Raw genomic sequence first — 24,767 nt, forward strand, 5'->3', positions numbered from 1 at the left:
CAATTTAATCAGAAAGAACGTCAGCTGTAAGTTACTATATATAACCATGCTGTGATCTCTTATATGTTCTGCAGGACTGGTATCTAGCAATATGTCACCATATGGCTGTAATAGCAGTGCTGGTCTTTGTATAAAGATTATTTTCATTAACAGCGCGGTCATCTGCTGAGGTTCTCCTACCTCCATTATTAGGGTGTTCCAACATAGCTGTAATCAGGGTTACCTGGTTAGGGGGCCCACTCAGAAGTTTCGCCCCAAAACTCTAGCTACGCCTCTGACTCCAATATATTAAGATTAAAACTTTGATGGGAGGAGTGCTTCTTTAAGCAAAGTTAATGAATTAAAAGACAAAAAGATACAAACACTATATTAATTAAGAGTTGATGTTGATTGTTCCTAGACAACTGGATAAATTAATAATCTGGCCATATGCATGAATGTTTAAACCAAATATCCAAACTGTGTTTTGTTCTGATTAGTGTCTTCTGTCAGTAAAGGCAGAAGAAGAGGTTTGAAAATATGAGAATAAAAAAAATACATCGTTATCAGACATTTACAAGATTCTGCAGTAAAACATACAAAATATATGGTTCGAATGTCCAATAACCGGCAGGTATAGATAACATTATTTCTTAACACAGTTCATATATACAGAGCACAGTGGCAGAACCTAAGGCTTAACATATGTACAAGTCAAACACGTGTAGTAAATCTGTTTTATTTGGGATTGGAAAATTCCCTTGGCATATATTGAGGACTAACCACTGATGGCTAATATCTCACTTACTTGACCTGGTGAACTGGCGGTTGACAACCCGCAGTCTTTAGGGATATAGGTTTTCTTGTTTAAGCAAACCGGAATAATCCCTAAATCCAAATGTACTTATTGTAAACTAGTCCAAAAAAGTGTTTGAAATCATCAATGTCAGGTAAAATGCGGAAGAGAAATAAAAATAAGGGAATTTCTGGGAACAATAATTGTCACATTTTGGATTTACCTCTGGTTAACCATGTGCACAACAGCTGTGATTGGATTCTCAAATGTTACATTAAAAATTAAAAGAAAAATGTACCTGACATCATTAAACTGGTAAGAATAGATCTCCTTTATTCATCCTTCAGACTTAACCTATGCAAAACATTCAAACATGTGATGGCATTTGACTGCCTATTATTGAAAGCTCTGGGCTGAATTCATCATTACAGGAGTCATCCAGAAAGGCCATTTATTAGATTCACAACCACCCACATTAAATGCTTCTCACATCAGGAAAAATGCCCGTAATGTGAAAAGAAGAAAAACAACTAACACGCTTCTCGGACACCGAGGTGGTTCATCAAGCAGATTTTACCAGAATTAAGATGCAAAACAATTTGAAATTCTACTCAAAATTGTGCAAAAATTTAGAGACCCAGCCTGCTCCACCAATCTGTAAATTATTATCGAATCCCCTGGAATAGTACCTTAACACCTTCACGACCTTGGGATTTTCCATTTTTGCGTTTTCATTTTTTTGCTCTCCTTCTTCCCAGAACCATGACTATTTTTTAGTCAATACGGCCGTATGAAGGCTTGTTTTTTGCGGGACAATTTGTACTTTTGAACAACACCATTAATTTTACCATACAGTGTATCAGAAAAATTATAATTCTCCAAGTCATTACGAGTTTGCAGATAACAAACATGTATAGGTTCTTTTTTGTTTAAACGGTGAACAAAAAATCCAAAGTTTGTAAAAAAAAAATGGTGCCATTTTCCAAGACCCATAGCGTCTCTATTTTTCGGGCTCTGGGGCTGGGTGAGGGCTTATTTTTTGCACGCCGAGCTGACTTTTTGTACGCTGGCAACAGAGCGCGTGCTGTCATTGTGCACATCGCACAGTGCACAGCACGCTGAGACTAGCCCAGCTCCTGAAACAAGCGGCATTGGGATTATCAAATGAAAGAAAATGAAAAATAAAGAAAAGCAGTTTGATAGTGTAGTTAGGGAAGGATAGAGAATTTTTAATTACTGTATATTAGAACATAGTTTAGAATATATACCTAAATAGATAGGGATTTAGGTTGAAAATTACTTTGTTCTTTGGACCACCCCTTTAAACTGGCCATGTACATGAGATAGATGTTGGTTGAACAAAGCTATGCCTTCCAACTAATCAAAAAATGAACACTAAGGCTGTGTGCCCACGATGCGTTTTTTAAGCGTTTCCGCAGCGGCAAAAAAACCTGCTGCAGAAACGCTTAAAAAACGCATGGTAGAAGGCCTGCCATGTTCCCCAATGATAATCCGCATGTGCTGTGCACATGCTGCGGAAATTTCCGCTGCGGATTATCATTGCGGAAAAAAACGCAACACTACCAATTATTTTGCGTTTTCGCCGCCATTAACTTGCACTGGAACGCATGGATTCCGCATCACTGTATATGTAGATGCGCATTCCATGCATTCCAATGTGCGGATGGTACCCGGGTGTGGAGGAGAGGAGACTCTCCTCCGGACCCGGGTACCATAGAAACTGTGAAAAAAAGAATAAAATAAAAAATAAATGTTATATTTACCTTCTGATGGCCCCGGGTCTCCTTGTCTTCACTTGCCGGCAGTTCGCGATGGACTGGAGGACCTGCGCTGACGTCATAGTCATGTGACGGGTCACGCGATGCTGACGTCAGCAGGTCCTTCAGTGTACCGCGATCTGCCGGTAAGGGAGAACGGAGGGAAGCAAGACACCGGGGGCCATCGGAGGGTAAGTATAGATTTATTTTTTTATTTTTTACCATTCCTTACGGTCACACTATATAAATCCATGCCGGTTGCATGGATTTATATAGTGTGACCAAGTTGACAAGCACTTTCCAAGTGATGCTAAAATCGCTTGGAAAGCGCTTGTCAACCCACATGCGGAAATGCAAGTGAAGAACGCTTCGCTTCCGCTTGTCCCTGGCAGGAAAAACGCATGTACAATCCGCATGTACAATCCGCATGTACAATCCGCATGCGTTTTTTTCTGCCAGGGGAGATGCAGAAACGCTCAGGAAAAAATCCGGAGCATTTCTGCATCGTGGGCACATAGCCTCAACATAGCTGGGCATTCTATTCTTTTCAACGGGCAGAGGGAGAAAAGCCGCAGTGAGACACCTCTTTCTGTGGCTTATCTCACCTGAAATCAAAAGAACACCCTGATAAAAATCTAATGGGTAACCAATCCTTCAGAAAGATGTCTACTTTCATCTAATGTGCCTTTAGACTGGAGGATAAGGTCACATGACTGTGTGACATTACAGTATATTTGTGCATGTTTATCCTCTACACACCACATATACACATTTGTTTATAAAGATTTATTACATTTAACAATATAATGAAAATGTTTGAATTGAATATTGCTTTTGTGATATATGAGATTTGCTTGTAACAAAATAAAGGCACAAAGTCAATTTATCCATTTTTTTGCAGAATTAATGTAAAATAATACAAATTATGACACAAAAGTCTATATGTCCGCTACAAAGCTTATTCTACTAAAATGAATCTAATGACTAGGTGGGGGAATGTGGATTGCTGGCCCTCAGGGGCACTGGGCTGTCATTAGCTGCTCCTACCTTACTTATTAATTCCAAGAAGACATAAAAGCATTATTAGGAAAACTACAGAACTGGCAGATATGCAGAAAGAAGAGGGGTAGTAGATCAGAAATAGTGAGAAGTGTGCTTTATTCAGTCATACTCATGTTTGGTGACATGGTGACAAAAGCCCCTGAGGAGCATGAACAGCTCTCACGCATTGGTGAAATCCTGATTCAGATGTATGTGAAAAAAAAAATGACGACTTCCATCAATGTTTTGGATCAGATTTTCATTAGTACTTGGTCAGTGTCTCCATTTTACCCATCAGTGTTTCATCAGTAATTTTCTTGTATGTAAAAAAAAATAAAAGAAAAATTGCAAAGCTTCTCCTTACAATGTTGAAAACAGACAGCACACGGATTGCACATCTCCTTGTGCTGTCCATGATTTTCTTGTGCGTATAGAGTTTTTGGGTGATTTAGATCCATGACTTTGGTTCATGACGAGAATAGCCCCATAGGCTAAAATGGACATGTGTTCTATCCATGAAAAACAGATAGAAGGCACATGTGGAGAACTAATGTCTGAATGAGGCCTTAGAAGATAAATATTTACAAGCCCTGAATTTTTTTTGCAATTCTATCCAGTCTTTTATGGTTACCTCTCTTTCAAAGAAAGCTGGGCTATAATCAATAAGGTGCAATTACGGCTTGTCATCTTCTTTCTCTAGTGGTTCCTCAATGCATTTACCAAGTACTTCTGTGATATTCCAATAATATTTTCCTATATAAGAATGCTAGGAGAATCTATTGATTGTTCAGATTCACCACTGTTGTTGGCACAGAAAACATCCATTTACCTGAGGAATCTCACTAATACTGGCATTAGTTGCCATGTGATGTGATCATTAATTCTCCCATAGCTTTTCCACATGCATGAATTGCAGATTAGACAAATTATAAAGTTGATATATTTTTTTATGTTTCATTTTTGGGGACATTTATTTTCCAGAATATGAAACTATGGCTCACAGTTCTGGAAAAGTAAACCTAGATTTTAATGCCTAAAGGATACCTGGATGTAGACACCGGGGCACAGACAGGTCACCCTAAACTTTGTCCACTCTTGAGGGGTATCTGGGCTGGAAGGGTTAAAAAATGGTGATATAGAGAAGGGTATATGCTCATTTTTGTTTTGTTTTTTGCCTTTTTCTTGGGTTTTGTCTGTGAAATGGCCACAGTGTGGACGTGCTTTTACATTTTGCACATATGAAAGATTATAGTCCGGATTATTTCTTTGGTTTTGCTGTAATATCTTGTATTTGTACAAACAGAGGCATGGCCCCCCTTTCTAAGCTAAGTAATTTATCTGTATATCTTCCCATGGATGGGTGTCTCAGTTGGGGCCCTGTCTTGCTCTGCTCTTATTCACATTGATGTTGTTTGGCACAAAGTAGGGTTTTTATACTAGAGACAGATTAGGACCATCCCCATGGGTACACCTTGTCGTGGTGGGTTGGTTTTTATGCTTTTTTTGCTCAAAATAGCATTAAGTAAGTACCCTATGTTAAGTACTTTTACTATTTATTTACTTGCTGTAGGGTATATACTCATTTTTGTTTGTCAATCTAATATAGAGTTTTGAAAACAAAATTATCTAGTGATATCACAAATAACAAAGCAGATTTTACATTCATCACTAGAGGACACGCTTTCTGGAATCCTCCATAGTAAATGTCAAACACGTTTCCTAGAAACAGATACTAGGAAACGTTTTAAAGACTTTTCCCACTATTCAGTCATTTTCAGAAACAAACCTGCATATATACCCAATTTCCAGCTAACTGGATGGTCCTGTACATTGTCACACATAAATATCCAGGTTCTTCTGTTAAACCATCAATTGCAGGGTCCTCCTCTGCTCTTTTTGGGTATTTCTGATACCATAGCAGATTAACAGACAACCCTCCTGTGTGCTTGCCTTGTAAACTATGCAGTTGTAGTGATGGCACCCTGAACTGATTGCTCCCACGTCTGGTCATAGACTATCAGGAACGCTAATATCATGCAATAGTGCACCAGGGGGAGATATAACTACTAGCAACAAATCATAAACAACTACTAAACCATGTATTATGTACCCAAAAAGCAGACGTTGTCATTACAATAAGTTTAAAAAAAATTTATTTTTAAAATGTCAAATTGTTCTTGGAGATAAAATGTGATTATAATCTCATGAATATCCCTTCAAGAACATTTAAAGATATGCAATACCTTAAAAGCATATGAAATAAACACATAGATAAAAATGTCCACTAAAGATGAAATTGCAAGACTTTCATTAAGCTGGAGAAAGATTTTGCTCCAATTCTGACAGCACATAGGGAAGGAACCCAAGAGCTTTCGTTTTCAGCTGGACACTGATTGGGAGCAGCACTTTCATCAGTGCTGGAATTAAAAGTTTGGGTAAAAGGTGCAGGGCTGAGAGTCAACAAAGTATTATCGGTTAAAAACAAAACATCAGATTGCACCTGAACCAATGTTAGCCTATGGGGCCGTGTATATGTCTGATTTTTTCAGACATGCTTGAGTTTAATCCAATATTCGGATTGCACTCAGCCATGCAAGTCAGTGAGTGCGTGGAAATCATCGGACTGCACTGGGATGACATCTGAGTGCAGCCTGATTTCCGTGCACTGACACAATGGAGAAGATGAAGACATTTTGTTCTCCATCTTCTCATTCAAGAGAATCAGATCACACTATGCTGACACTCGGATCAAATTCTGATCAGAGTTTTATCAGAATGTCATTTGCATGATCAGCCCAATTCTCTCAGATGAAAGAATCTAAGGCCGTCTGCAGCTGCCCTTAACTGTATATTGCTGAAGGAACTAAAGCATAGAATCAGTTAAGCTCCATTACAAGGTTTACCACTGAAATTCACCCTAAGGAAAGGTACAGACGGTCGTAGATTCTCTCATCCAAGAGAATCAAACAGATTATGCAAATGACACCCTGATCAGAGTTTGGTCCAAGTGTCAGCACAGTGTGATCCGATTCTCTCAGCTGAAAGAATCGGAGCACACTGTGAGAAGATGGGGAACAAAATTTCTCTATCTTCTTTATTGTGTCATTGCACAAAAATCAGGCTGCACTCAGATGTCATCCAAGTGCAGTCCGTTGATTTCCACACACTCATTTACTTGCACGGCCAAGTACGATACAAATATCAGATCAAACTCGGGCATGCAGCGTTTTTTTCCTTGGACAGATTTTGTTTTGCCGAATCACACTCGGACTGATAACATGGCCTGCCTTTATGCAATGCTATTTTGCAATGGATCTGGTACTGCTTTGTAGCTTCCATTATAAATGGAAACCTTAACACAGATGTGAACCAAAAATATTTACCTGTAAATTTCATGGGAATAAAATTCTTTAAGAATGTCACTTGTCAGCATTGCCTTACATTGTGCAGCTACCCAGAACTGGCAACATTTTTATTTTTGCTTAAACTGGCTGCCCCACATATAATAATAAAATTTTCAATGGCTCAGACTGGTTTACTGAGTAAAAGAAGCAATCCCCACCCTCATTTAAACCCCAATATCCCATTCCAAAGCTGACTGTTACCCCGCTGCTCTCTACTTCCTGGCCTTTTCTTGAAAAGCTAGTAATGGCGGGTGACCCGCTAACTAGGGACTGGCGAAGCGGCAATTTGCAGTGTGTGTCAAGGTAGGAATAGGAAGTAGAAACCAGCGAGCATTGTGTCAGCATCACAACAAGAGCTGCAAGGGATTGGTGAAGGTGTTGCTTCTTTTATTCTTTAACGCCTTAGACCACATAGGAAAATAATTTGTATTGCTAAAATTTGTATTTAAATTTGTAAGACTAAACGTATTTGCAGATTTAGCGTTCAGCCCTTTACAGCTTGACATGGTTTGTTACTTAGCATTAGGTTTCTTAAAGGGGTTTTCTCACAAACAAAAGGTTATTTTATTCACTAGATCTTGGAATAATAAGTTCCACAATAGGAAGTGATTCAATAAAATGTTCCTGTGCTGAGATAATCTTATAAATGTGCCCCTCTGTGTACTGTGTAATGGCTGTGTCTGACCGTACAGGGACATAGTCTGATCATACCACATCTCCTGAGCAGGTGAGGAGGCAAAAGATTATACAGACATTACAGCAGGGGATCACAGCTGATTCTGTGAGGTAAAACATTGTTTTAGGCTGCGTGCCCACTATACGTTTTTCAAGCATTTTTGCCGTGGAATTTCCGAAGCGAAAACGCTTAAAAAATGCTTGGTAATACGTGCCCCATGGTCCCCAATGATAATCCGCATGTGTTGTGCACATGCTGCGGAAATTTCCGCTGCGGATTATCATTGCGGAAAAATACGCAGCATGTCCATTAATTTTGGGGACACGCAGAATAATCGACACCATTGACTTGCATTGAAACGCTTAATATCCGCATCACTACATGTGCACATGCGGATATTAAGCGATTCAATGTGCGGATGGTACCCGGGTATGGAGAAGAGGAGACTCTCATCCAGACCTGGGTACCATAGAAACTGTAAATAAAAAGAATTTAAAATAAAAAATAAAGATTATACTTACCTTCCGATGGCCCCTGGTCTCCTCAGCGATGCGTGCGGTGTGTTGGGCGGATCGCGGTGGTTTGAGGACCTGACATGACGTCATTGAGTCATGTGACAGGTCACGCGACCGCTGACGTCGGCGGTCGCGTGACCTATCACATGACTCAATGACGTCATCGCAGGTCCTTCACACCACCGCGAGACACCGGGGAGACCGGACGGAGCAGAGAAGGAGACCGGGGGCCATCGGAAGGTAAGTATAATCTTTATTTTTTATTTTTCACCATTCTTATTCTTTTTTTAAACTATTACTTGGTCACACTATATAAATCCATGCCGGTTGCATGGATTTATATAGTGTGACCAAGTCGTCAAGCACTTTTCCAAGTGATGCTAAAATCGCTTGGAAAAGCGCTTGATAACCCGCATGCAGAAATGCATGCAAAAACGCTTGACAAACGCTTCTACCTGGCAGGAAAAACGCATGTAAAATCCGCATGCGTTTTTCCTGCCAGGGAGAAGAGGGAAAAATATGCAGCATTTCAGCAACATGGGCACTTAGCCTAAAAACAGGTAGAGAAATGTTTTACCTCATAGAAAGAATCAGCTGTGATCCCCTGCTGTAATGTCTGTATACTCTTTTGCTTCCTCCCCTGCCCAGGAGATGTGCTATGATCAGACCATGTTCCTGTACAGTCAGACACAGCCATTACACAGGGGCAAATTGATAAGATCTCAGCACAGGAATATTTTTTTTATTCACTTCCTATTGTGGAACCTATTATCATTATTCCAAGATCTAGTGAATAAAATGAACTTTTGTTCGTGGAAAATCCCCTTTAAATATAAATCAGTGATATGGCATAATTTCTAAGTGAGGAGGGAAATTTTTTTAGGTAGACTTAGCATTCAGCCATCTCTTATGTGTTTTTTGTCCAGCCCCCTTCACCTAAATTCCATACCTGCACTGCATTTTTACTTTTAAAGTTTTTAAATTGGGACATTGGACACATCAGGAACAATAAAAAGGTGACCATGTGAGGTTTTCATTGTTATTTTTCTTTGCTTGTGTTCTATGTACAGCGGCCCTTTAACTTGTGGAGGACGACTTAAAGACATATTTTTCTATGGGATTTTATTCTTTATTTTAAGAGAAATAGTTTTTAAATATTAATGAATTACCCAATCTAGCCTCTTATTTGTATGGAAATATAAGCAATCAGACTTCCAGAATTTGTGGGCTGATTTCAACTATACTCAGTAACAGAAAATACCTACAAACATCAATGTGATCCACTTAAAATGCCGGTCTACTAAAGGAAAAATATACACTAATTCCAGAATATTCATCTCTCCAAGGTGGAAGATACCGAAAATAACATATTACTAGGAAATGAAGTTCTGAATGATGTAGATAATGCACCTTGGCAACCGTTATGGTAATTAAAATAATTTACTGTAGTATGTAATCATGAATAACTTATGACCCAGGCTGGGCTGAGGATGGGGACACTGTGGCCAAAACTGGGTCCTGTCCAATCAAGTAAAATGTCTGACAGCATTTATTTCTCTATTCCAGCTCTGGCAGCATTGGTTTTACAGAAAGAATTCTGGGGAAAGAATTGGGATGATGACCGGAGGGGACAGGGCAAAAAAATGAAGACAAAAAAACGGAGTGAGAAAAAAACAGAAGCAAATGAGACAAGAAAAAAATGGATGGCACAGTGACACAAATCAAGTTTGAAAGCAGATTAAGACAGAGAAACAAGGGTGAAAATGGTACATGGAAAGTCAAAGACGTTGACATAACTCACGGTAATGATATGAAGAAGACAATGTAAGATGAGGAGTAAAATGGCCTAGAGCAAAGGAACACAACCTTTTTTGATCCAAAGACTACATATTTAGATAGTGCCATGGACTGTAATAAAATTAAATAGGTGGGACCATCTGAGACATTAAGTGCCATAAATATCTAGAATTCTGGAACTTTCACTAATCTGAAGAATGGGTGTCACCTTCTCCCTTGAGTTGAGGAAGTCATGCATAAGTTCAGCTATCTCCTTTGTAGCTTCTGAGGGTTAAAGAAACCACTAAAGGTTACACGTTTATTAAAAAATTATGATGGCGAGAGCTTCGTTCATGCACAACCATCTCTACCTCTCTGGATTACTGAACACAGAAGAGTTCCAAAAAGGGTGATACTAGAGATGGCTGTGGGCTGGACAGAATAGCACTGCTGCCTGCATGTGACGCAGTTTGTACACCCCTGGTCTACAGAGACAGAAGAACAAAATACAGACACGTAAAGAATTATTTTATCAGGTATCAGGTTACTCAAAGATTTCCTAAGTCTTGTGGAAACAACAACAAAAACATTGTATGCCATTGCTGCTCTGGAAACTGGACCCACATATCACAATGGAAACACCATGTTATTCTCAAGAGGAGAAGGTGGAACATAGTTACCTATTTTCTGACCAGCGTATGTGTAGCATGACAAAGCTACCATAGACAACAAATTAATCAGCACAAGTCCAAGGACCAGTATAAGAACAGAAGAAGATGGGTGGCCCTTACCTATCTTCAAACTACAAGATGTTGGTCTTGAATGATAAAGCCACCTCAGAAGTCAACGCCACAAGGTTCAGCCATATTTATCAGCATCATGTCTACTGTTCAGTACTAAATATAATGTTGGTGGCCATCCATACCCCATCTCAAGAGTTTCAGCCAGAATGATAAATGTACTACAGATGTCAACCCAAAATGAAGAGTTAGGGCCCTGTATGAAACATGAGAAGGAGGGTGACCATTACCCATCTCCAGTCTAGAAGATTGAAGCTTGGACGGTAAAGCTACCTTAGATGTTGCCCACACCACAAATCCAGATGCTTATTTATCACTAAGGAGACAACATTATAAATAAATATTGATATGTAATTACTTTGTAGGTTTCATTTCCTGCTGTTACATTACACATCCAGAGGTTAGTGTGTCTGACAGAAAGCTATGGCGCACAGCAGCACAGTGATACATGAGACATTACAGTTAATAGTCAGCTGTTCCAATACCAAGTCTGTGCACACACTGCACAGTGATGCAGGTTATATATCTGCACAGTGCATGTACTGCTGGGTATACATGCCAGGGTCCAGTACTAACGGATCGGGACTAGTATATGTCATTCCAGTAAATGGCCCTTTGAACTAAAGGCTCAGTACAACATTAGCACATTCAGCCACCACATTATACCATTTATAGGCTATATACAGTGGTGGTGGCAGCAAATACTTGAGAAGATACAGTAGATAGATATTAGATAGATAGAGATATGTGGCAGAATAAATATATAGATAGAAATATGTGGCAGAATAAATATATAGATAATAGATATATGATGAAGAATAAATATTTATATAGATAGATAATAGATAATTGACAGGATAGACCATTAGACAGGGAGATAATAGATCACACTTGTAGTACAGTATATAGTTCCATCATATGTATTGACACATCTATTGCTGTATAAAGTCACACATATATTGCTGTATAAGGTCACACATGTATATATGCTGTCTCGCCACTCACCTTATATCATGTCTGCATTACATGGGGTCTCCATCCTCACTTTTGGCCAGGTAGGAGCAGGCTGTACCGGGCAATGTATAGTGCTGAGTTATAGCTATCTGATTTTACAGGACAATGTATTTAGTGATGAGATGTATATCTTGCTGTATAGGACAGTGTATATAGTGCTTAGCTCTATAGGACAATGTATACGGTGCTGAGCTGTATATCTCTCTGTATAGGACAGTGTATACAGTGCTGAGCTGTATACCTCTCTGTATAGGACAATGTATACGGTGCTGAGCTGTATATCTCTCTGTATAGGACAATGCATACGGTGCTGAGCTGTATACCTCTCTGTATAGGACAATGTATACGGTGCTGAGCTGTATATCTCTCTGTATAGGACAATGTATACGGTGCTGAGCTGTATATCTCTCTGTATAGGACAGTGTATACGGTGCTGAGCTGTATATCTCTCTGTATAGGACAATGTATACGGTGCTGGGCTGTATACCTCTCTGTATAGGACAATGTATACGGTGCTGAGCTGTATACCTCTTTGTATAGGACAGTGTATACGGTGCTGAGCTGTAGCTAGCCGCCTGTGCACACGGGGGTCACTTATGTGCGCAGCCCTGGTACATGGGCGTCATTCAGGACGAGCATCCCTCGTACCCGCAGCGCCCGCAGCTGCTCCTCTCCATGGCACAGAGGCTCCTCTCCGGGCAGGGCATGGGCTCTCAGTGACCCCGGTGTGGGGCACACTCAGCTCGGCTGCCAGCAGTCATTCCCAGGTCCACAATCCTGGCTCCCTCTGGACGGTGATGGCGGGGAGGAGTGAGCAGGACTTGTAATAATCACATGGATCTTCCCAGCATCCTGCCTGCCGGTGTTAATCTCTTCCTGCCCGCTGCCTCTTGTCCCCTAATTCTGGGGCTCGGGGGTCCCTGTGCACAAGGTACGGACGTGTCGGTGTCCTTGTGAGGAGGGGGAAGGCTCGTCTGCCTGGTGTCTCCGCTGCCTCCTATCTTATCCTGGATCTGGCAGACTGGTCCAGCTGCCCCTCCCAGCAACTGCTGACTGCGGAGATGTGGGGTTTCATCACCGTGTGCATGCTGGAGCCTCAGCTCGTGTCTTCTGGGCCTTCTGCTCCTCAGGGCACAGTTTAGTGTAACAGTGCTTTTAGGCTATTGCAGAGTGACGGCTTTCTCACTGGCAGAGCATTGAGGCCATTGTATGCTTGGCCCCAACACTACAAGTGCCAGCACTGGTTGCATTAACCATACAGTCAATAAGATAATAGCTATCTAGCCTGCGACATTTCTGTGGGCAGACCTTACAAGGGAGCAATGGTTCTGCCACTGGGAGGACTGGACATGTCTAAAAATCAGGCTGCTGTCTTTGTATTTCTCCAGCTCTTTGCAGGGTTACCTCAAGAATCTAGTTTCTAAAAAAAAAGTCCCAGCATGTTATTGATAACTATTTTAAGCATTATTTCTCCTGGCATGTCTCCTTTTTTTGTCTACAACATCCCAATACCTTTACAGTCACTCTTTTTTTTTCTTTCACTTTCTCATATCACTGGCAATCAGTCTCCTTCCCCCTCTGGCAGCTAAAGGTATAGTCTGTGGCATGTTCAACATTCAGTTTCCTCCAGCCCATGATGTAAAACTACATGTTCAATTCCTCAGGTATGTTATTGTAGTTAGCAGACAACTGGGCTGTATTATGGGGGCAACTGGTGGACAACAGTGATCAAAGAGTCAGGGAAGGGCTTCTGACCCATATTTTAAGAATCAGTTGTTTTTTTTCTGACTACAGCCTTTAGTTGCCATCTCTGTCTAGTAACCTGTGTGTGACACAGCTGTATTTGAATTCTATCTCTTGTTCTTAAAGGGAATCTGTCAGAAGGATCATCCCCCGTAAGCCATCTAGATGGGCATGAAGGTCATAGGAAACTGAATATAATGATATCTTGATATCTGCGATCTGATGTCTTAGTCCAGAGAAATCCACTTATTCACGTTCTCTGTTGTCTCTCCATTATTGAGTTTGCCTGGACCTTAGACTCTCCTCTGGATTTCTCTTCTTTTTGAGCTTCTGTGACCTAGGGCTCTGTCTCACTCTGCATCTTGGTTTAGTCAGGATCAAACTGAGGCTGTGTGCCCACTATGCGCTTTTTAAGTGTTTCCACAGCGGCAGAAACGCTTAAAAAATGCTTGGTAGAAGGCCTGCCATGTTCCCCAATGATAATCCGCATGTGCATGTGAAATTTCCGCTGCGGATTATCATTGCGGAAAAATCCGCAGCACTTCCAATTATTTTGCGTAATCGTGGCGTTTTCGCCGCCATTGATGTGCATTGATTCGCATAATATCCGCATCACTACATGTGCACATGCAGACTAAATGTCTCCTCCAGACCCACGTACCATAGCACCTGTAAAACGAAAGAATTAAAATATAAAATATTCATTATACTTACCTTCTGATGGCCCTCGGTCTTCTCAGCAATCCGTCCTGGCTTCCCGGCAGCTCGCGATGGTCTAAATGGGCCTGCCATTATGTCATTTAGTCATGTGACGGCTCACGCGACCGCTGACGTCGGCAGTCGCGTGACCTGTCAAATGACGTCATGGAAGGTGCTTTTACATAACCGCGAGACACCGGGGAGACCGGACGCATCGGATAAGGACACCGGGGGCCATCAGAAGGTAAGTATAATATTTATTTTTTACCATTCTTTTACGGTCACACTATATAAATCCATGCCGGTTGCACTTTCCAAGTGATGCTAAAATCGATTGGAAAGCTCTTGACAACCCGCATGCGGAAATGCATGTGAAGAACGCTTCAATTACGCTTGTCCCTGGCAGGAAAAACGCATGTACAATCCGCATGTACAATCCGCATGATTTTTTTCTGCCAGGGAGATGCAGAAACACTCAGGAAAAATCCGGAGCATTTATGCAATGTGGGCACATAGCCTGATAGTATTTCCAGGTCCCATATGCCAAGTTATTCCAAAGTAGCAGTATACTCAGGCTAAAGACCATACTAGTAGCAGGGGCCCAGCATGCATGTCCAGGTCCCCCGTCATGCTCCTCCAGAGTATATATATATATATATATATATATGAAACATGCACATACGTATAGATATTCACATTATATGCACATATGTACACTTTACACACACACACATATTAGTTATATACACATATATAAGATATGCATAGATATGCATATATATATATTTTTCATCAGGGCTGTGGAGTCGGAGTTGTGGAGTCGGTATCCATTTTGGTCGGAGTCAGAGTTGGTATAATATGGACCGACTCCTAAAATATATAATAAATTGGGTACAGTAGTTCAATGCAGGATGTGCTGTAAATGTTTTCATAAGAATTTGGGAAAGCTATGAAATGTCCTATAAATGTCTGTTCTGTTCCTGATCTAAGGATCTCTGCTTTTAGTTGAGATGAATCTGTGCTGCTCTTTATGTACATGCTCAGTAGTGAGGCAGGGCAGGGGAGTCGAAGTCAGGGAAATTGAGGAGTCGGAGTAGGAGGTTTGGTTTACCGACTCCACAGTCCTGTTTTTCATACATTTACACATCCTCACATATAGGGTATGTGCCCACGATGCAGAATTGAAGCAGAAAATTTCTGCAGCATTTCTGCATGTTCTTGGCAGTAAAAACGCTTGCGGATTTTACACAAGTTTTTGCAGCATTTTTACATGCGGATTTGACTTGTGTTTTTCAAATGCATTGGGACCTCAAATCTGCATGCAGAAACGCACAAATAATGGACATGCTGCGGATTTTTTCGCAAGAAAAATTCCGTAGCATGGGCACAGAACATGCAGATTTTTATTGGGGATCATGGGGCACAGATTACCAAGCGTTTTGCAAGCGTTTACGCTGCGGAAATTCCTCAGCAAAAATGCTTGAAAAACGCATAGTGGGCAGGCAGCCATACATATTTCGCATCATGCATATACATAGAACATATTTGTACCCAAGTATATATATAAAAATGCACAAATTACACATGCATATAAATGTTATGCACACATATAGACATTATAGATGCATGTGTAAGGGTGGTGGACTGCTGCAGTTATGCTCCTACCCCAGAAGACACCAATCTCGTCAATGTTGTATATTGTGAATAATGTCTTGCATCTGTTGTAAATATTGTGCCATGTAAGATGTAATATGTTCATGTGTAATGTATAGTGTAGTATTTGTGTAGTTTACAGCAGGGTGAAAATAGTTAATGTTTGGGACTAGCCCATAGTGGGAGGGGCTAGTCTTAGGGAAAGTGACTCCTTCATGTTGGCAAGGAAGATAGGGTTTGGAGTGTGAAGCGAGCAGAGTTGCTTGAGAGGGTGACCCTGAGTGAGAAGAGTCCACAGGCGAGGTATAGTGTGATCCTAAAGAAAAGTGAAAGAAAGAGACACAGTGGCCTTCCAGAGATGGGTCCTAGAAGAGGACGCCTAGCCACGAGACCTGGAGCTTATAACGCAGAAGGTAATGAGTCTTAACAGAACTGAGAGAGGGAGTCTAGTGAAGGGTCCCCAGCTGGAAATCGAGGGCACCATTAGGGCAAGAAATAGTATGTGGAACTACTTTAAAGGAGACTTGTGAATCAGAACTGTAGCATTAAAGCTGGGTTGTGGCAAAATAGGGAGAAACTATGTGCCTTGAAAGCTCTGGAGTATACTACTGAGGAACGATGCTGTGTAGAATAATTCTTCATACTGTAAAAGAAATGTCTACAAGACTTTATACCCGATATACCTTGTATGTAACCCTTATCAAGTTACCTTTCAGTAAAGAGTTTATAACGGATTTTTGGTCTCCATCATTGAACTGTGAAACATCTGGTCCTGGCCAGCCCACAACACCGGCTATATGTGGCCTGCATGGGCGTAAGGCCCTTACAGCACAAGTCCATACACCCAACCAGGACCCACAACTTCATATAGTGTGCCAGAGCGCTAAAGACAAATGCCTCGCCTGCGGCTACTGCCCCATGTCACGTTACACATGTACACATTAGACGCACACACGCATATATGTATATCTACAGTATACACATATACAGTTGAAACCAGAAGTTTACATACACTATATAAAAAGACACATATGTATGTTTTTCTCAATATTTGACATGAAATCAGAATAAACCTTTCCCATTTTAGGTCAGTTAGGATTACCATAATTTTTAATATTAATCTGGCTTTTTATGTTTCTTTTGGAGTAATGGCTTCTTCCTGGCAGAGTGGCCTTTCAGCCCATGTTGATATAGTACTCGTTTCACTGTGGATTTTGACTCAATCTTTCCAGTTTCCGCCATCATCTTCACAAGGTCTTTTGTCCTTGGGTTGATATGCACATGTCGGACCAAAGCATGTTCATCTCTGGGACACAGAACCTGTCTCCTTCCTGAGCGGTATGATGGCTGGACATTCCCATCTTGTTTGTACTTGCGTACAATTGTTTGCACAGATGAAAGAAGCGCCTTCAGGTATCTTGAAATTGTACTCAAAGGTGAGCCAGACTTGTGCAAGTCCACAATTCTCTTTCTGATATCTTGGCTGATTTCTTTAGACTTTCCCATGATGCTTAACAAAGAAGCAGTGTGTTTCAGGTGTGCATTAAAATACATCCACAGGTGTGTCCATAATTAACTCAGATGTTGCCAAAAAAAACTATCAGAAGCTTCCAAACACATGACCTCATCACATGGGCAGTCCAGAATTGTTTAAAGGCATAGTAATCTTAGTGTATGTAAACTTTTGACTTTGCAGTAAGTAATAAAAATGTCTTAAAACATTCTCTCTCTTATTATTCTGCCATTTGGCAAATATTAAAATTTATGGTAATCCTAATTGACCTAAAACGGGAAAGGTTTATTCTGATTGCATGTCAGATATTGAGAAAAACATGCATATGTGTCTTTTTACAAAGTGTATATATATATATATATATATATATATATATATATATATATACATACAGTGCATTGTGAAAGTATTTGGCTCCCTTGAACTTTTCTACCTTTTGCCACATTTCTGGCTTCAAACATAAAGATATAAAATTGAAATTTTTTTGGGAAGAATCAACAACAAGTGGGACACAATCGTGAAGTGGAACAAAATTTATTGAATATTTTAAACTTTTTTAACAGATTAAAAACTGAAAAGTGATGCGTGTAATATTAAAAGTGCTAAGCATCTCTGGGAACTCCTTCAAGATTGTTGGAAGACCATTTCCAGTGACTACCTCTTGAAGCTCATCAAGAGAATGCCAAGAGTGTGCAAAGCAGTCATCAAAGCAAAAGGTGGCTACTTTGAAGAACCTAGAATATAAGACATATTTTCAGTTGTTTCACACTTTTTTGTTAAGTATATAATTCCACATGTGTTAATTCATAGTTTTGATGCCTTCAGTGTGAATGTACAATTTTCATAGTCATGAAAAATCTTTAAATGAGAAGGTGTGTCCAAACTTTTGGTCTGTACTGTACAATAGTGGGACCCAGACAACTAGTTATGTTGTGCGGCAAACAAACAGATAAGGCAGGCTATGCTGAAAGCTATAGAACATGGAGGGAAATTATGTCACACTAGGCAGCTTATAAAACCCAACTTTGATTCCAGCAAAGGGCGGTGGCCATAGGAGAAGAGAGCAGAGCCCTACCCAGCCAGGTGTGTAATACATCCTGGCAGTAACAATGTACAAAGAAAGGAGTGTTAATTAAAAATATAGAGGCATCCACTCAGCACAGTGAGACTAGTACAGGCAGTGATTGATGCAGCTCCTACTACAGGGTTCATGCTACATCTACAAGCTCCTTAGCATTACAATTGTCTGCAATTTTTAAACAAAATATTTCATCCTCTTTGAACTCTGTGCAGCACTATTTCCCTCTGACTGAGCTAAAATTACCTATATTATCTTTCTGTTCTGTACAAAGGCTTCTCTTATTTGGAAAGGTAATGACTTATCCCTCTACTCGCTGCAATGTTTCCTGATGATCTTCTGAAGGATGTTTGGGGAATCAGTTGGTACTTTCACTGCCACTTTTGCAGTCTTCAAGTTGAAATAATAATCCTTCTGTGTTGGGCTATCAGGTTTACTATCAAGTTTTGTACCCTAGCATCTAACTTATTTTTAAATAATGAGCCCTTGGTAGCTGCCTTCTGGGAAGGATCGGCAAGCAATATTAATGATTAACTGGCGGGTCACATTATTGTTTTGTCCCTGAATGACCTCATCACTTTATCGACTTAGGGAGATATTCACTTTAGGAGAAGGAAGACCACCACTGTTTCAACGTATGGTGCCTTTCTTCTCTACTCAAACTAAACATTATTGATTTGCTGCACCACCTGTCTTGTGCTGGATTCCCTGTCCCAGGAGAAAAGGACTAGAAGATTACCTGTGCCTTCACCTGTGGGCAAAGTGATCATCAGCAGTTGAATTGCTCTTCTCTGCAGACCAGAAAATTCCCAGACCTAAGCCTTACTTATTCCTTCCCTAAAGAAAGAATTATTTTCCTGGTTGTTCTTTGTGCTCCGGGATACTCATTTTTCACTGAGCCCTTAATAGATTCAGGAGAAGCAGGGAACGTTTTGGACTGTACTCTGACTTTTAAACTGCAGATTCCATTCATGATAGTTTTCTACACTACTGTACCCCACCATTCCAGCTGCAGCCTTCTACATGGGAGCAAGTTACTTTTCTCATTTTACCATAGCTCTGCACAACCTGATAATGTATTTCACCACCAATGGATAACCCATATGATGGGGGTTCCTTCTGTTATTAAAGATGTGACTACAACAATTTTTATAAAGTTTACTCAATGCTGTTTTCTTCAACTAGAAGGCTGGATCTCTTCCAGGTAATTGCTACAGCTGTTCTTTCCGCTTAAGTACAAAACTCCCTGCGGTTGAGTTTATCCTATGTCACCAAACCAAAGTAGACTTCTTGGATATTTTGTGCCTGAAGGTCATCCTGGTCTTCATTTATAGCTAGTGGTTACCTCATCAGCGTCAAACTGCGGGATTCCTATTTCTTTCCACTGCCTCATTTCCTGCTTAGGGGGAATGAACATTGACTCCACTTCCATATGATATGTTTGCTACTAGCTCTGTCTCTATAGCACAGCCATGGTAGGTAAGTATCCATTTGGCATTTTGTTGTTGCCATCTAATATTTCACCAAAACATGCTAACGCTATGAGCGACTCATCTCTTCCTTGTGGTGCCATTTTACATTACTACATTACCTGCTATTGAGGACAGATTAGCCTTCCTTCAAAAATCCCTTCTGATGGCCCTGTATTTGTAAGTCCTTTTTCCCAGCAGTATTAAGAGACGCTTCTATCTTCTTCCATCTAATCCCATCTCAGCCATTGTGGCTGAGTAGGAAATACCTTTATATATGAGTGTGACAACACACAATTTCTTCTTAATTATGCCAGACATAAATTCAGTAGGCCCAGAGACATAACTTTTATTCATGAGTCTGGATGTTAACTCTTCTTGTTGGTCTTATAGTTTATTGTACTGTTATCTTTGCAAGACAGGGACGCAGGGTCATTGAACAATGCTGTTTGCTAATATGTTGATTACACATTATACCAGCCCATGCAGCTTGTTGACTTGCATTGTTTGGGTGGTTAGAGTTTATCATTCAAGGTTTGCAAGTCAACATTGAGGAATGAACTGTGGATACCCAGGCAATGCGAGTTAATATCATAATCCCTTATCCTTGACCTGTGGATGTTGACTTGAATGACAGTTATGAACTATATAAAGGGGTCTCTGCCTCTGTTCCAAGTGACTCTACAGGATGTCAGCTTAGGGGGCCACGGCCACAGCTGGAAGAACACAGATCTGCTCCATTGACCATCGCTGAACTTTCAAAGACATTTTGAAGAATCCAGGTTGGGAAAATGAGGTCACCTGGCCACATACTTCCATGGACTGTCAGCTTCCTAAGCATCTCGCTACCTCCTCTCTGTGGGTGCCTGCCCAAAGCGGGTGCCACTGGTTGTGGTAGTTGGCCTTGGAAGCTCCGGAGTCGCAGCTACTGTAATGCCGGCGATTCAGAAGGGTGAGGCTCTGTAATTTGCACCATCTTGTGTACTTGCTGGGATGTTCTATATGTTATTGTCTGTTTGGTGGTTCAATAAATTATTGCCACACTGTTTTACCCTCACCCTGTGTTGTCTGAGTAGTATTATGCACACGGGTAAAGAGAGAGTGCATTAAGTGGGATGAGCCCTGGTCCATTGCAGTCATTTTAAAGACAGCCGGGCCAGCGGACGAGAGCACGCACTAACCCCCGTGTCTCCACGCTTGGTGGCAGCAGTGGGATACTACTCAGCCCAGTGGATGCACTGCAGGGGACTGGTGTTCGTATACACCATCCAAGGGCTCCACAACCAGGGACAGACCCAGCAGACCATAAATGAGGCATACATAGCAGGTTTCGGACGCCACTATGTCCAACCCCACCAGCCCGGCCTTGGGAAGAGGAACCAGAGTGGATGTATAACTGGAACAAGAAATGGTAACTACAGGAGCTGTGCCAGCTTCGACAGATCGAATATCGGGCAAAGAACACTCAGTCAGATTTGTCCAGGAATCATGGGATGCGGAGGATGCCACGTGTGGACACAATGGATATGATTCGGTTCTCGTTATCGTTAATTACGTGAGGAGTTACCCAGGTCAAGCCAAGGACCAGGAGAAGGATGATGGGAATCCTAGCACGTCTGGCTAATTAAGATGGGAGAGCAATGTGACAACACAGCATTTAATCTTAATTATGCCAGACTTATATATTTTCAGTAGGCCAGAAGACATAGACTATTGTTCATGTGAGTCTGAATGTTGACTCTTGAATTGATGTTTGTGAATTGTTGAATGGCTACTGTTTACCTCTTATATCAGCTACTACAGTTTATTGTACTGCTATTCTTGGAAAACAGGGATGCAGGGCCATTGAACAATCAATGTTTGATAATATGTTGATTACCCATTGTATAAGTCCATGTAGCTTGTTGACTTGCCAACAGTGAAGGGCAAACTATGCAGATTGATTAAATAAACAATGTGAATTTACCTTATCCCACCTTCCCTCTGAATCCTGAATAGTGGATGATGGCCTGAACCACAGATGTGGGTATAAAAAAGGATCCCTACCTTTCTGCAAGAGAGAGACTCTACAGAACAGCAGCCAGGACACTATGGGTTCATGAAAAGGGACACAGATTTGACATTCTACAGGATGCCAGCCTAAGGAACCACGACCCAAGCTGGAAGAATAAAGATATGCTCCATTGACCATCATTGAACCCATGGGGAGATTTGGAGAAGCCAGGTTGGGACCCTGCAGTCACGTGGTCACGTATTTCAATGGACTGTCTACTTCCTAAGCTTGTCGCTACTTCCTCTCTGTGGATGCCTGACAAAAGTGGGGTGCCACTGGTAGGGCTAGTTGGCTCTGGAAGCCCTCAGGTCGCAGCAGCTCTAATCCTGGAACTGTTCTATGTTATTGTCTGTTGGTGGTTCAATAAAGTATTGCTACACTGTTTTACCCTTACCCTGTATTGTCTGAGTAGTATTCTGCCCATGGGAAAAGAAAGTGGGCATTCAGTGGGATGAGCCCTGATCCATGCGGTTTCGGGCCAGCGGACGAGAGCATCCACTGACCCTTGTGACTCCACAGTGTGTATGTATAGGTATAAGCCATCCTATATGCATGTGTACAGTACGTAGTGAGCATGTTCCTGTTACCATATATGTGCAGTAATCTTGATTCTTTTACAATATCTTTGTAATAGGTTTGATTCCAAATCTGTATCTATGTAGTAAGCTGTGTTCTGTTCTCATACATATGAAATACTCCTCTGGTTCTGATACTGTATCTATGTAGTAAGTTTATGATTTTCCTGTATCTAAGTAGTAAGCTTGGTTCTGTTTTCATATCTAATTAGTAAGCATGGTTCTATTCCCGTATCTAATTATCAGCCGTGATTATGTTCCTATATCTAAGCAATAAGTGTGATTCTCTTTCTGTATATACTGTAAGTACTTAGCGTGATTCTGTTCCTGTATCTTAGTAGTAAGCATGGTTATTTTAACTGGACTTATGTAGGAAACTTAATTATGTATTTAAGATTATACATGAATGTGCAATTCCAAAATGAAAACAAAGCCCTCTGCCATATCTTTAAAGGTGGCTGGATTTTTTGCCTCCGTCTACCTTAGGAAAGCAAATAGATTAAGGATGGGCCTTTATTCATGGGTATACCAAGCTAAAATTTGCCAACTACGCCTCGGGCCAACCCACTGACAGTTTCCTGTTCATAGATTTAAACACCAGACTACAACACACTGCTATTCAAGATAGAAAATCGGCTGAGAAATTTTGTTGACGAGGACCTACTCTTTTTCTGTATATCATTTCTAGCTATCTAAAAATAATATGAGGCTAAAGCCCCCAATAGAAAATAGAGCAGACCTGTGTTCCTTTGAGAGAGCTGAAGCCCTACTTCTCTAGTGGTGGCTTATCTCTCCTAGAACAAAAGCTTTGGCAATCCAAAAGAGGACCCCATACACATTAGACTATTGGTTGAGCCTACCAATATTGGCAGGTTTGGCCAAAATTAGTCTAATGTGCATGGAGGCCTTAAAATCTTACTTCAAATTAGCACATTTTTAATTGGTCCTTTCTGTAGGTGCAATAATCCTGTTACATATAGCCTGCAGGTTTCTGCCAAACTTCACAAACTTAACAGCTTTACAGCTATTATATTTCTGTGCCTAGTCCAATGGTTTCAAACAGACTTCCCAGTTTTACAAACCTTTAGACACTGATTCACCTTCTGCATTTGAGATCAATCAAATCTTGGATTCCAATCATGTTTGGGTTCAACTTTACTATCTAATTGAATGAATTGGGTATGGTCCTTAGGAGAAATCCTAGGTACTTGGGTGGAGAAATCACGGGTTCTTTTCATCTCTTGTGCTTAAGAACTTTCAGAAGAAACATCTTAGCTTACCACGTAAAAGAGATGCTGAGAGAGAGACCATAACAGGTAGGGCACTATTAAGTCTGCACAATGGTGATATCTTTAACCAGGGTGTCTGATGGCCATGACAACTGGATACAAATCACTTTTGGTAACCTATTTAAATTAGGGGAAAGGCTTTTGACCTTTGCCTAAGTATTTGTTGCTATTTCCTAGTTACTGCCTTTAGCTGCTATACAGTGGGTACGGAAAGTATTCAGACCCCTTTAAATTTTTCACTCTTTGTTTCATTGCAGCCATTTGGTAAATTCTAAAAAGTTCATTTTTCTTTTCATTAAAGTACACTCTGCACCCCATTTTGACTGAAAAAAAAACAGAAATGTAGAAAGTTTTGCAAATTTATTAAAAAAGAAAAACTGAAATATCACATGGTCATAAGTATTTAGACCGTTTGCTCAGTATAGAGTAGAAGCACCTTTTTGAGCTAGTACAGCCATGAGTCTTCTTGGGAATGATGCAACAAGTTTTTCACACCTGGATTTGGGGATCCTCTGCCATTCTTCCTTGCAGATCCTCTCCAGTTCTGTCAGGTTGGATGGTGAACGTTGGTAGACAGCCATTTTCTGGTCTCTCCAGAGATGCTCAATTGGGTTTAGGTCAGGGCTCTGGCTGGGCCAGTCAAGAATGGTCACAGAGTTGTTCTGAAGCCACTCCTTTGTTATTTTAGCTGTGTGCTTAGGGTCATTGTCTTGTTGGAAGGTGAACCTTCTGCCAAGTCTGAGGTCCAGAGAACTCTGGAAGAGGTTTTCATCCAGGATATCTCTGTACTTGGCCACATTCATGTTTCCTTCAATTGCAACCAGTCATCCTGTCCCTCCAGCTGAAAAACACCCCCATAGCATGATGCTGCCACCACCATGTTTCACTGTTGGGATTGTATTGGGCAGTTGATGAG

The 24,767-nt window shown here is 40.9% G+C and overlaps 1 protein-coding gene across 2 annotated transcripts in view; it reads right to left on the reverse strand.

The window, feature by feature from the left end:
* LINGO1 (leucine rich repeat and Ig domain containing 1) overlaps positions 1 to 12,907 on the reverse strand; it is a 484,570-nt gene extending 471,663 nt beyond the window's left edge. Inside the window, exon 1 of one of the 2 annotated variants that reach the window (XM_073652794.1) lies at positions 11,771 to 12,907. The gene's annotated coding sequence lies outside the window, so the exon portion shown is untranslated. The remainder of the gene's footprint in view (positions 1 to 11,770) is intronic. The other variant, XM_073652792.1, reaches the window with a different exon arrangement.
* Positions 12,908 to 24,767: the final 11,860 nt, after the last annotated feature.

Source organism: Phyllobates terribilis, unplaced genomic scaffold (genome assembly GCF_046119375.1).
Source record: "Phyllobates terribilis strain yellow unplaced genomic scaffold, ASM4611937v1 Scaffold_11__3_contigs__length_659146591, whole genome shotgun sequence".
NCBI classification, from domain to species: Eukaryota; Metazoa; Chordata; class Amphibia; order Anura; family Dendrobatidae; genus Phyllobates; species Phyllobates terribilis.